We start from the raw sequence: 12,496 nt of genomic DNA on the forward strand, positions 1-12,496 counted from the left end.
TCGGGGGGAAAGAAAGCTGAGTATTTCGAGAGGTTTCGTTGGGAGTGCCCTCTCAGAAATGAGGAAGGGTTGAGCATTTTTGCAGGTCTACCTGTCCATTGAGGATGGAGGTTGACATATATAGGAGTCTCCCTAACAAGGAGTAATACTATTCTTTTACCCTGCTTGGTCATAGCACGGTAGTGGGAGCTGCTAGCTTCATGTGTTTTAACTCTGTCAGAGAACTTTGAAAAAGTGGTTTGTGGTATCTGGAAAGCTGATGTTACGTGTGAAGATTACAGACAAGCTTTATCCAAGGAGATCTGGCTCTTGAAGTTGAGAAAGCGGTGTGAGGATTATAGACAAGCTTTATCTAAGGGGCTCTCGAAGTTGAGAAAGCGGTGACTCTTCGGTTTTCGAACAAGCAATCCTGTCGGGGATCTGTCTCTCGAGATTCGGAGAACGGTGCCTCTTCGATTTTTGAGAAAGCAATCCTGCTAGGAGTCTAGCTCTCGAGATTCGGAGAGCGATGTCTCGTCGCTTTTTGAGAAAGTAATCATGTTGGGAGTCTGGCTCTCGAGATTCGGAGGACGGTGCCTCTTCGATCTTAAAGCAAGCAATCTTGTTGGGAGTGTTTTCTCGAATGAGAGTAAAGGTTAGGCCTGTTTGCTAGTCTACCTTGCCACGGAGCACATAGGTTGACCCACAGGGACTTTCCAATTATCCAGCAATGGTCCTGTTCCTTTACCTTTGTGGGTAATAATATGGTAGCTAGACCTTCAAAATTTATGTGTCTAAACTTTGTTAGTGCTGTTTCTTTGCTATTCTTTTACCCTTATTGGTCATAGCGATGTAATGGGAGCTGCAAGCTTCACGTGTCTAAACTTTGTCAGAGATTTTTGGCAAAGTTATCTGTGGTACCCGTGAGCTGATGTTGCGTGTGGAAAGTGAATGATTGAACAGTAACATTCACGTGCTTTCTACTTCACTAGAAATCTTCGACAGAATGCCCGTAATTTCCGCAAAGTTTAGTGTACATGTGACAGGTGCTGACAAGGCTGAAAAAGCAGGTGCCTCTTCGATTTCTAAGATCGGCCCTCGTGGTCTCTGAGCAGCCCAGCTTTTGAGAAAGCAAGCGCCTCTTCGATTTCTGCGATCGACCTTCGTGGTCTTTGAGAAGCCCAGCTTTTGAGAAAGCAAACGCCTCTTCGATTCCTGAGATCGGCCCTCGTGGTCTCTGAGCAGCCCAACTTTTGAGAAAGCAAATGCCTTTTCGATTTCTGAGCAGGCGCCTCTTCGATTTCTGAAGCTCCATCGAGTGCGGATTTTTATAGAGGCTGGTATTAAGTTCCAAAGCACACTTGAATCTCCACCAGTAGAAGCTCCATTCTTGCATTTCTAAGATCTTGATTTGTTCGACCTCTTTTCTCTTCAACACCTTTGAAAATGTCTGGCCCCTCCGACCATCGTTTTGACTTGAACCTTGTTGAAGAGGCAGCCACGCCTTCTCCAGACAACATATGGCGCCCATCCTTCTTATCCCATACTGGTCCTCTTACCGTTGGGGATTCCGTGATGAAGAATGATATGATCGCTGCGGTGGTGGCCAGGAACCTTCTCACTCCCAAAGATAACAGACTACTTTCCAAACGGTCTGATGAGTTGGCTGTTAAGGATTCTCTGGCTCTCAGTGTTAAGTGTGCAGGTTCTGTGTCTAATAAGGCCCAACGCCTATTTGCTCGAACCCGCCAAGTTGAATCATTGGCGGCTGAAGTGATGAGTTTCAAACAGGAGATTAGAGGGCTCAAGCATGAGAATAAACAGTTGCACCGGCTCGCTCATGACTATGCTACAAACATGAAGAGGAAGCTTGACCAGATGAAGGAATCTGATGGTCAGATTTTACATGATCATCAGAGGTTTGTGGGTTTGTTCCAAAGGCATTTATTGCTTTCGTCTTCTGGGGCTGTACCGCGTAATGAAGCTCCAAATGATCAACCTCCGATGCCTCCTCCTTCTAGGGTGATGTCCAATACTGAGGCTCCGAATGATCCCCCTCCGGTGCCTTCTCTTTCTGGGGCTCTGCCGACTGTTGAGACTTCTCCTAAGCAACCTTTGTGAAGGCTCCCTCTTGTTTGTTTATTTTGACTCGTGTATATGTACATATTTGTAACTTCTTAGAGACATCAATAAATAAGCTTTGTTTCATTTCAACGTATTATGCAAAATACACCAAAGTCTTCTGCACTAAGTTCTTTGAATTTTTCTTTTGTTGAAGCTTGTATGTTGAAGCTTTGTGAGTGGAGCATGTATGTTGAGGTAGTGTTCCCTTAATTTCCCGAGTAGGGAAAACTTCTCGATTTGAGACTTGAAAAATCCAAGTCACTGAGTCGGGTCGGCTATATGAATCTTAGAACGCCATTGTGCTCGATCCTGTGTCATGTCCTCCGTTAGATCCAAGTACTCTAAGTCTTTTCTTAGAGTCTCTTCCAAAGTTTTCCTAGGTCTTCCTCTACCCCTTCGGCCCTGAACCTCTGTCCCGTAGTCGCATCTTCTAACCGGAGCGTCAGTAGGCCTTCTTTGCACATGTCCAAACCACCGTAACCGATTTTCTCTCAGTTTTCCTTCAATTTTGGCTACTCCTACTTTACCTCGGATATCTTCATTCCTAATCTTATCATTTCTCGTGTGCCCACACATCCAACGAAGCATCCTCATCTCCGCTACACCCATTTTGTGTACGTGTTGGTGCTTCACCACCCAACATTCTGTGCCATACAACATCGCCGGCCTTATTGCCGTCCTATAAAATTTTTCCTTAAGCTTCAGTGGCATACGACGATCACACAACACGCCGGATGCACTCTTCCACTTCATCCATCCAGCTTGTATTCTATGGTTGAGATCTCCATCTAATTCTCCGTTCTTTTGCAAGATAGATCCTAGGTAGCGAAAACGGTCGCTCTTTGGTATTTCCTGATCTTCGATCCTCACCCCTAACTCATTTTGGCCTCCATTTGCACTGAACTTGCACTCCATATATTCTGTCTTTGATCGGCTTAGGCGAAGACCTTTAGATTCCAACACTTCTCTCAAAAGGTTAAGCTTCGCATTTACCCCTTCCTGAGTTTCATCTATCAACACTATATCGTCTGCGAAAAGCATACACCAAGGAATATCATCTTGAATATGTCCTGTTAACTCATCCATTACCAACGCAAAAAGGTAAGGACTTAAGGATGAGCCTTGATGTAATCCTACAGTTATGGGGAAGCTTTCGGTTTGTCCTTCATGAGTTCTTACGGCAGTCTTTGCTCCTTCATACATATCCTTTATAGCTTGGATATATGCTACTCGTACTCTTTTTTTCTCTAAAATCCTCCAAAGAATGTCTCTTGGGACCCTATCATACGCTTTTTCCAAATCTATAAAGACCATGTGTAAATCCTTTTTCCCATCTCTATATCTTTCCATCAATCTTCGTAAAAGATAGATTGCCTCCATGGTTGAGCGCCCTGGCATGAACCCGAATTGGTTGTCCGAAACCCGTGTCTCTTGCCTCAATCTATGCTCAATGACTCTCTCCCAGAGCTTCATTGTATGACTCATTAGCTTAATACCCCTATAGTTCATGCAATTTTGTACGTCGCCCTTATTCTTGTAAATTGGCACCAAGGTGCTCTTTCGCCACTCGTTTGGCATCTTCTTCGTTTTCAAAATCCTATTAAAAAGGTCAGTGAGCCATGCTATACCTGTCTCTCCCAAGGCTTTCCACACTTCAATCGGTATATCGTCTGGGCCCACTGCTTTTCTATGCTTCATCTTCTTCAAAGCTACAACCACTTCTTCCTTCCTGATTCGACGATAAAAGGAGTAGTTTCTACACTCTTCTGAGTTACTCAACTCCCCTAAAGGAGTACTCCTTTCATGTCCTTCATTGAAAAGATTATGAAAATAACCTCTCTATCTGTCTTTGACCGCGTTCTCTGTAGCAAGAACATTTCCATCCTCATCTTGATGCACCTCACTTGGTTTAGGTCCCTTGTCTTCTTTTCCCTTGCTCTAGCTAGTTTATAGATATCCAACTCTCCTTCTTTGGTATCTAGTCGCTTATACATATCGTCATAAGCCGCTAACTTAGCTTCTCTCACAGCTTTCTTCGCCTCTTGCTTCGCTCTTCTATACCTTTCACCATTTTCATCGGTCCTATCCTTGTATAAGGCTTTACAACATTCCTTCTTAGCCTTCACCTTTGTTTGTACCTCCTCATTCCACCACCAAGATTCCTTTTGGTGTGGAGCAAAGCCCTTGGACTCTCCTAATACCTCTTTTGCTACTTTTCGGATACAGCTAGCCATGGAATTCCACATTTGGCTAGCTTCCCCCTCTCTATCCCACACACACTGGGTGATTACTTGCTCTTTGAAAATGACTTGTTTTTCTCCTTTTAGATTCCACCATCTAGTCTTTGGGCACTTCCAAGTCTTGTTCTTTTTTCTCACTCTTTTGATATGTACATCCATCACCAACAAGCGATGTTGATTAGCCAAGCTCTCCCCCGGTATAACTTTGCAATCCTTACAAGTTATACGATCCCCTTTCCTCATTAGAAGAAAATCTATTTGTGTTTTTGATGATCCACTCTTGTAGGTGATCACATGTTCTTCTCTCTTCTTAAAGAAGGTGTTGGCTAAGAAGAGATCATAGGCCATTGCAAAATCCAAGATAGCTTCCCCATCCTCATTTCTCTCTCCAAAACCATGGCCACCATGAAAACCTCCATAGTTGCCTGTCTCCCTGCCCACGTGTCCATTTAGATCTCCTCCTATAAATAACTTCTCCATCTGAGCAATTCCTTGCACCAAGTCTCCAAGGTCTTCCCAAAATTTCTCCTTCGAACTTGTATCCAACCCTACTTGAGGTGCGTACGCACTAATCACATTGATGAGTTCTTGTCCTATTACAATCTTGATTGCCATGATTCTATCTCCTATCCTCTTGACATCTACAACATCTTGTGTCAAGGTCTTGTCCACAATGATGCCAACACCGTTTCTCGTTCTATTTGTGCCCGAATACCAAAGCTTAAACCCTGAGTTTTCTAGATCATTTGCCTTAAGACCAACCCACTTAGTTTCTTGTAGGCACATAATATTTATCATTCTCCTCACCATAACTTCCACTACTTCCATAGATTTTCCCGTTAAGGTTCCTATATTCCACATTCCTAAACGCATTCTACTCTCTTGAACTCTACCCTTCTGTCCTAGCTTTTTCACCATCTCCCGTCTAATAGGATCAAAGTACTTATTTTGTGTGTCCTGTGTAAAGTTGATAGGAGCATATACTCCCAAACAACTTTGAGTGGAGTCGTTCGAAAAGAAGTTTTTATGGCCCCCTTGCTCATTTAACACTGCATCCGGGTGCCGATGGAGATACAACGACCCTTGCTCACTTATCACTGTGCTAGGGCCACACAGCGCGCCACTTACGGGTGACGTCCTAGCTTTAGCGCGATTTCGTTCTGGATTCATTGTCATAAGGATTCGACGTAACTGTGGAGTGCCGGCTGTCGACTACCTGACACCCTCCCCCTCCTTCTTTATCCGGGCTTGGGACCGGCAATGTAAGATAAACTTACATAGGCGGAGTTAGGGATTACATGGTTTAACAAAAGAATTTTCATCAAGATTAATGAATCATTCATGTTTATATTTAATCCAAATGTCATGGATATATTGCATGTAGTGGTATGCGTTTTAGCTTGAATGTCACAAGTAAAACATACATAATAAAATCCAACCTTCAAAGAATAGGTATTTTCAATTATTTAAGCAATTGGAAGAGCTACGTAGGAGTGTTGTTAGTAAAGGTTGAACTCTAGCACCTTGTCAATCTAATTTTCTTAAATGAATTGTATTATCTTGAGTTTATATTTTTAATTGTTTTGTTAAGTTGAATCATTGTTCCTATAAGCAAATTCCCATTTTAGATATTTGTTTAATTCACATCCAATAGTATTTAGTTTCGTCAAATTAGTGTAATTCTTAGAGTTAAATAAGTAAATACACAAAAACTCGTAAATTGTTTATATCAGTCCCTGAGGAGATCGACATTGCTTGAACCATTATATACTACAAACACTTGTTCTCTTGCAAGAATTTTCTATGGTTTAACCCTTTGTTTTACAAGTGGTAAAATCGCTATCAAGAAATTGGCGCCGTTGCCCGGGACTGTGCCAACAGTTCCCGAGCTTTTGTGTTTATTTTTCTTATGCTTATGTTTAAGTCGTATTTTTATTAATCATTAAATTAAAAAAAAATAACAATTAATTTAGTTGAATTTCGATCTTTGATTAAGTGCAGTGGATGTGTGGTGTGAGATTTTTGTCTTTGTTTAACTAACTAGTGGTTGCCAATTTGCATAAATTGTGTTTTTGATTCATCTAGGTTTACTTATTTTTTTTTTCCTTTTTGTTGTTTAGTTAGTTTATGTTAAGTTTTATTTTATTTTACTTTTATTTTTATTGTGGCTTAATATTTCTGTTGTTTGTTCAGGTGTAGTATATGGTGATTGGAACAAGGTCCAAGAATCAAGTGCTTATTCCTTACGACCCTGAACCAGAGAGAAGTGCAAGGAAGTTAGCTAGAGAAAAATATTTAGCACAAGATTCCAACCTTGGTGATACTTTTCTTAAGGATTTGTTCCGTGATCCTGAGAGCAGCACATCTATTTTCCAACCTTTGGCACCAGTTGCACACATGGCCCTAGCCTTACCTGCAGCAGGTCAACCTTTAAGGAATTCATTGGCAGCGAGAATCAATGCAGTGCCAAGGTGCATTATATATCCAGATGTGGAAGATGGGACAACCTTTGAAATCAAACCTCACATCCTCAACATATTGCCATCCTTTCATGGGTTGCCAAACAGTGATCCCAACATGCATTTGGCTGATTTTATTGAGGCATGTGACAACACCATAATCAGAGGTTTCTCTTCTGAAGCTATCAAGTTACGCTTGTTCCCGTTCTCTTTGAAGGACAAAGCCAAGGCGTGGCTGCATTCTCTGCCTGCCAATAGCGTTACAACATGGACAGAATTGCAAGAAAAATTTCTCAATAAGTTTTTTCCTTCTTCCAAGACTCTTGCACTCAAGAAAGAGATATTGGTTTTCGTTCAAAAACCAAACGAGTCTTTCCATGAAGCTTGGGAAAGGTATATGAGATGTACACAAAATGTCCTCATGCTGGGTTTGATTCTAACCTTCAAATGAACATATTTTATGATGGTCTCAATGCCACCACCAAGAGTCAAGTGAATGCATCTGCTGGAGGGTCGTTAATGTCAAAATCTGCAAGGGAAGCATTTGAGTTGTTTGATATGATGGCTTTTGAATCCCAACAATGGACAGAAGAACAAACACAAAAGAGGGGAGTTTTTGAGATTTCTCAGAGTTCTTCTAATGTTTCTGCTCAAATTGCTAAAATGGAAAAGAATTTTAATGCCAAGTTTGCTGCCTTAATGCAGGTCTCTTCCATGCCCAATGCCAAGGAAGCTTGCATCATTTGTAGTGAGAAAACTCATGACATCACTCAATGCCCCAACAAGGATAGCTATCCTGAGCTTGTGCAAGAGCATGTGAATATGGTGAATAATTTCATTAGACCCAGAAGTGACCCTTATTCCAATACATATAATCCTGGGTGGAAGAACCACCACAATCTCAGTTGGGGTGGCAACCAACAGCCATGTCAATACCAACAGTCTTACCAATCAACTAGTGAGACTAAGAAACCATATCTTGAAGACCAAATGTCACAGCTAGCTCAACGTATGTCTGCTCTCTCTAATAGCACCAACAATTTTGTCCAATCCACACAAACTAGCATTCAGAATCTCACGGCATCAGTGGGGAATTTGGAGACTCAAGTTGGACAGCTTGCTACCATGTTCAATGAAAGAGAGAAAGGAAAGTTCCCGAGCCAATCTGAGCAAAATCCAAGAGGGATGGAGCATTGCAAAGTAATACGGACATTGAGAAGTGGCAAGAGTTATGACAACAGAGAAGTGGTGCACCATGAAGCCGAAGTGGAAGAAGAAGAGTTTACTGAAAGTGCACCGTTAGCTGCAAAGTCTCGATTAGAGGCTATTTCTGTAGCAGGTATTCCAGATCCTAGTACAAGTGACAAAGTGCAATCTCGACCCAACTCTGATGCAAACAAGGAAAAAGGCCTTGGTAGTTTATTTGCACCTTCTGACAAGCCACCATACAAGCCACCTTTGCCATTTCCACAACGGCAGCAACAACGTTCCAAGGATCAACAATGCATTAAATTCATGAAGACGTTGGCTAAGGTTCAAATTAATTTGCCTCTATTAGATGCTATTAAACAGATCCCATCTTATGCCAAATTTCTGAAGAAGCTATGTTCTAAAAAGAAAAAGTTCTTGGAATACGAGAAGGTGATTTTAACTGAGCAATGCAGTGCTGTCCTCTTACATAAGCTACCACCCAAGAAGAAAGATCCAGGGAGTTTCACTATCTCTTGTACTATTGGTAGTCTTGATTTTCATAAAGTATTGATTGATTTAGGAGCAAGTGTTAACCTTATGCCTTATTCTGTTTTTCAAAAATTAGGTGAAGGAGAACTCAAGCCCACATCTGTGAGTCTTCAATTGGCAGATAGGTCCGTGACCTATCCTTTGGGTATTCTGGAAGATGTGATTATTAAAGTGGATAAATTCTATCTTCTAGCTGATTTCATTGTACTTGACATGGAGGAAGACAAGGAAGTGCCTCTTATTTTAGGCCGACCGTTCATGGCTACCGTCCGGACACTTATTGATGTGGAAGCAGGTACTTTAACCTTAAGAGTGCAAGGAGAGTCAGTTGTATTCAAACTCTTTGAAGCTGTCAAGCGTCCTTTCGAACCTGAAGAGTGTTTTCGTGTTGATGTTGTGGATGGGATTGTGCATGCAAACTTTGCCTCACGATCATCTAATGATGAGCTGTTAACTTGCCTCACCAACCATGATGCTACTTTATCTATGGAAGAAAATATGGTGGACGTCATTGCTGCATTGGATAGTGCACCAATTCATAATCCAAGATGGCGACATGTTTATGAAAGCCTTGGAGTACCTAAGCAGCCCCTCCTTTCTTCAAGTGAGCAAGCTCCGAAGTTAGAGCTCAAGCTACTGCCGAGCCACCTCAAGTATGCTCATCTCGGGGTGAATGAGACCTTGCCTGTTATTATTGCTGCTGATCTTAATGACACGGAGGAAGACAAATTACTAAGAGTTCTTCGCAAGTATCAATATGCTCTGGGGTGGACACTTGCTGACATAAAGGGCATTAGTCCAGCTTTGTGCATGCATAGAATTTTTATGGAAGCTGGGACTAAACCAATTGTTGAAGCTCAAAGACATCTAAATCCGATCATGAAGGAAGTTGTAAGAGTTGAGGTGATGAAGTTGCTTGATGCAGGTATTATTTATCCAATCTCGGATAGCAAATGGGTGAGCCCAACTCAGGTGGTTCAAAAAAAAAAACTGGTATTACTGTGGTGAAGAATGATAACAATGAGCTTGTGCCTACAAGGATGACCACCGGATGGCGAATGTGTGTTGACTATAGAAAGCCCAATGACAGCACTAGAAAAGATCATTTTCCGCTGCCATTCATTGATCAGATGCTCGAGAGACTAGCTGGTCATTCTTTCTATTGTTTCTTAGATGGTTATTCAGGGTACAACCAAATTCCAATTGCCCCTGAGGATCAAGAGAAGACAACGTTTACATGCCCTTTTGGTACATTTGCATACAGACGAATGCCATTTGGATTGTGCAATGCCCCTGCCACTTTCCAACGATGCATGATGAGTATTTTTTCTGGAATGGTTGAAAATTTTGTTGAGGTTTTTATGGATGACTTTTCTGTTTTTGGTAATTCTTTCGATATATGTTTGGATAACTTGTCTTTGGTTTTGGAAAGATGCAGGGAGACTAATCTTGTGTTAAATTGGGAGAAATGCCATTTCATGGTTAAGCATGGCATTGTGCTAGGATATCTAATTTCAAGCAAAGGAATAGAGGTCGACAAGGCAAAGATTGAGGTGATCACCAAATTACCACCACCAACTTTTGTGAAGAATGTGAGATCTTTCTTGGGACATGCTGGTTTTTATCAAAGATTCATCAAAGATTTTTCCAAAATTAGTCGTCCCCTTTGTAATTTACTTGCTAAAGATGCTTGTTTTGATTTTAATGCAGATTGTCATGATGCTTTCAACAAATTGAAGGATCTTCTCACATCAGCCCCAATTATAATAGCTCCAGATTGGACCCTTCCTTTTGAGCTCATGTGCGATGCTTCCGATTACGCTGTGGGTGCTGTCCTTGGTCAGCGACGTGACAAGCTCCCCCATGTTATATATTATGCCAGCCGCACTTTGAATGATGCTCAGCTGAATTATGCCACTACAGAAAAAGAATTACTTGCAGTGGTATTTGCTCTTGAAAAGTTTCGATCGTACTTAGTTGGTGCTAAAGTTATTGTGTATTCTGATCATTCTGCTCTCAAGTACTTATTGTCTAAAAAAGAGGCCAAACCACGATTGCTTCGATGGGTCCTTCTCTTGCAAGAGTTTGATTTGGAGATCCTAGATAAAAAGGGACGTGAGAATGTTGTGGCGGATCATCTCTCAAGATTAGTAAATGCAAGCACTGATGAGGCAGATTCATTGCCCCTGCAAGAGAGCTTTCCAGACGAGCAACTTCTAGCGGTTACTCATCAAGTACCATGGTATGCTGACATCGCAAATTATTTGGCATCTGGAGAAATACCATCAGAGTTCAGCTACCAACAAAGGAAGAAGTTCATCTCCACTGTAAAACACTACTTTTGGGATGAGCCATACCTTTTCAAGCATTGCCAAGATCAAATCATTCGTCGGTGTGTCCCCTTAGAAGAACAAGAAAGCATTTTGAAGTTTGCTCACCACTATGCATGTGGTGGTCATTTTGGACCAAGAAGGACAGCGGCCAAGATCTTACAGAGTGGTTTCTTTTGGCCATCTTTATTCAAAGATGCATACCTATGCTGCCAGGCTTGTGATAAGTGTCAAAGAGTTGGAAATCTTTCTCAAAGAAATGAGATGCCTCAACAAAGTATTTTGGTGATTGAACTATTTGATGTTTGGGGTATAGACTTCATGGGACCTTTCCCTTCTTCACATGGCAATCTTTACATCTTGGTAGCGGTTGATTTTGTCTCTAAGTGGGTGGAGGCAATAGCTTCTCCAACATGCAAAAGTTCTGTGGTGTTCGGTTTCTTGCAAAATACTATTTTTCCTCGATTTGGAGTACCTCGTGCTATCATCAGTGACGAAGGTACGCATTTCTTAAATCGCACCATGGCTGCCCTTTGTGCCAAGTATCATATTCATCATCGCATAGCCACCCCATACCATCCACAGACATCTGGACAAGTTGAAGTATCTAATCGTGAGCTCAAGAGGATTCTTGAGAAAACTGTCAGTTCATCTCGAAAGGATTGGAGTTTAAAGCTTACTGATGCTTTGTGGGCATATAGGACAGCTTATAAGACACCAATTGGGATGTCTCATTTTCGTTTGGTGTATGGGAAGGCTTGCCATCTACCTATGGAACTTGAGCACAAGGCATATTGGGCTATTAAGCACCTCAATTTTGACTACCAAGCAGCGGGAGAGAAGCGAAAGCTGTAGTTGAATGAACTGGAAGAAATAAGGAATGATGCTTATAAGAATGCAAAGATTTACAAGGATAAGACCAAGAAATTTCATGATGCTCACATCCTTCGTAAAGAGTTTCAACCGGGTCAGAAGGTTTTGCTTTTTAATTCGAGACTGAAACTATTCCCAGGAAAGCTCAAATCATGTTGGAATGGTCCATATTGTGTTGTACAGGTCCATCTTCATGGGGCTGTGGATATCCAAAACATGCAAACTGGTTTTGTCTTCAAAGTTAATGGACATCGCTTGAAGTTATACAAGGAGTCTCCATATGATCTTGCCAAGGATTCCATCACTTTGAAGGAACCTGTTATTTGAATCAAACTGCCAACAGAATGTCTAGCTCTAGACAGTAACTAAAGCGCTTATCGGGAGGCAACCCAAGCTTTCTATCTTTCATCTTTAGTTTGAATAATTTTAAATGTTTTTGTTCTATTTTTATGTTGTTTTCTGGTTTGTGTGTTTAAGTCCTACTTTTGCTTCCTTATGCAGGTAATGATTTTGCAAATCTCTACCACCACTTCTTGCAAAGTTTCTTAATCCCACGGGTTACTCACACATTTGTTATGCATAATGGGACGTGTTGAAACAAGTTTGGCGATGATTTGGAATTCTATTATGGAACAAAAATGCATCTTTACTGCTGCTCTCCTCGCCTACACAAATTGGTGTGTTCTTTCCTTTTCTTTATGTGTATTGATTTCATTTTGTATTTCTTTCCTTCCATTTTTATGTTTATTGT

General features: G+C 41.4%; 1 non-coding gene and 1 pseudogene across 1 annotated transcript; one reads left to right on the forward strand and one right to left on the reverse strand.

Annotated features, from left to right (window-relative positions):
* Positions 1-7,127: 7,127 nt before the first annotated feature.
* LOC139193252 (small nucleolar RNA R71) lies at positions 7,128-7,233 on the reverse strand. The gene has a single exon (XR_011577648.1). It is a non-coding gene; the product is annotated as a small nucleolar RNA R71 (small nucleolar RNA).
* Positions 7,234-7,249: 16 nt separating this feature from the next.
* On the forward strand, positions 7,250-12,073 carry LOC114822029 (uncharacterized; annotated as a pseudogene).
* The last annotated feature ends 423 nt before the right edge of the window (positions 12,074-12,496 follow it).

The sequence above is a fragment of the Malus domestica genome, chromosome 16 (assembly GCF_042453785.1).
Source record: "Malus domestica chromosome 16, GDT2T_hap1".
NCBI lineage: Eukaryota > Viridiplantae > Streptophyta > Magnoliopsida > Rosales > Rosaceae > Malus > Malus domestica.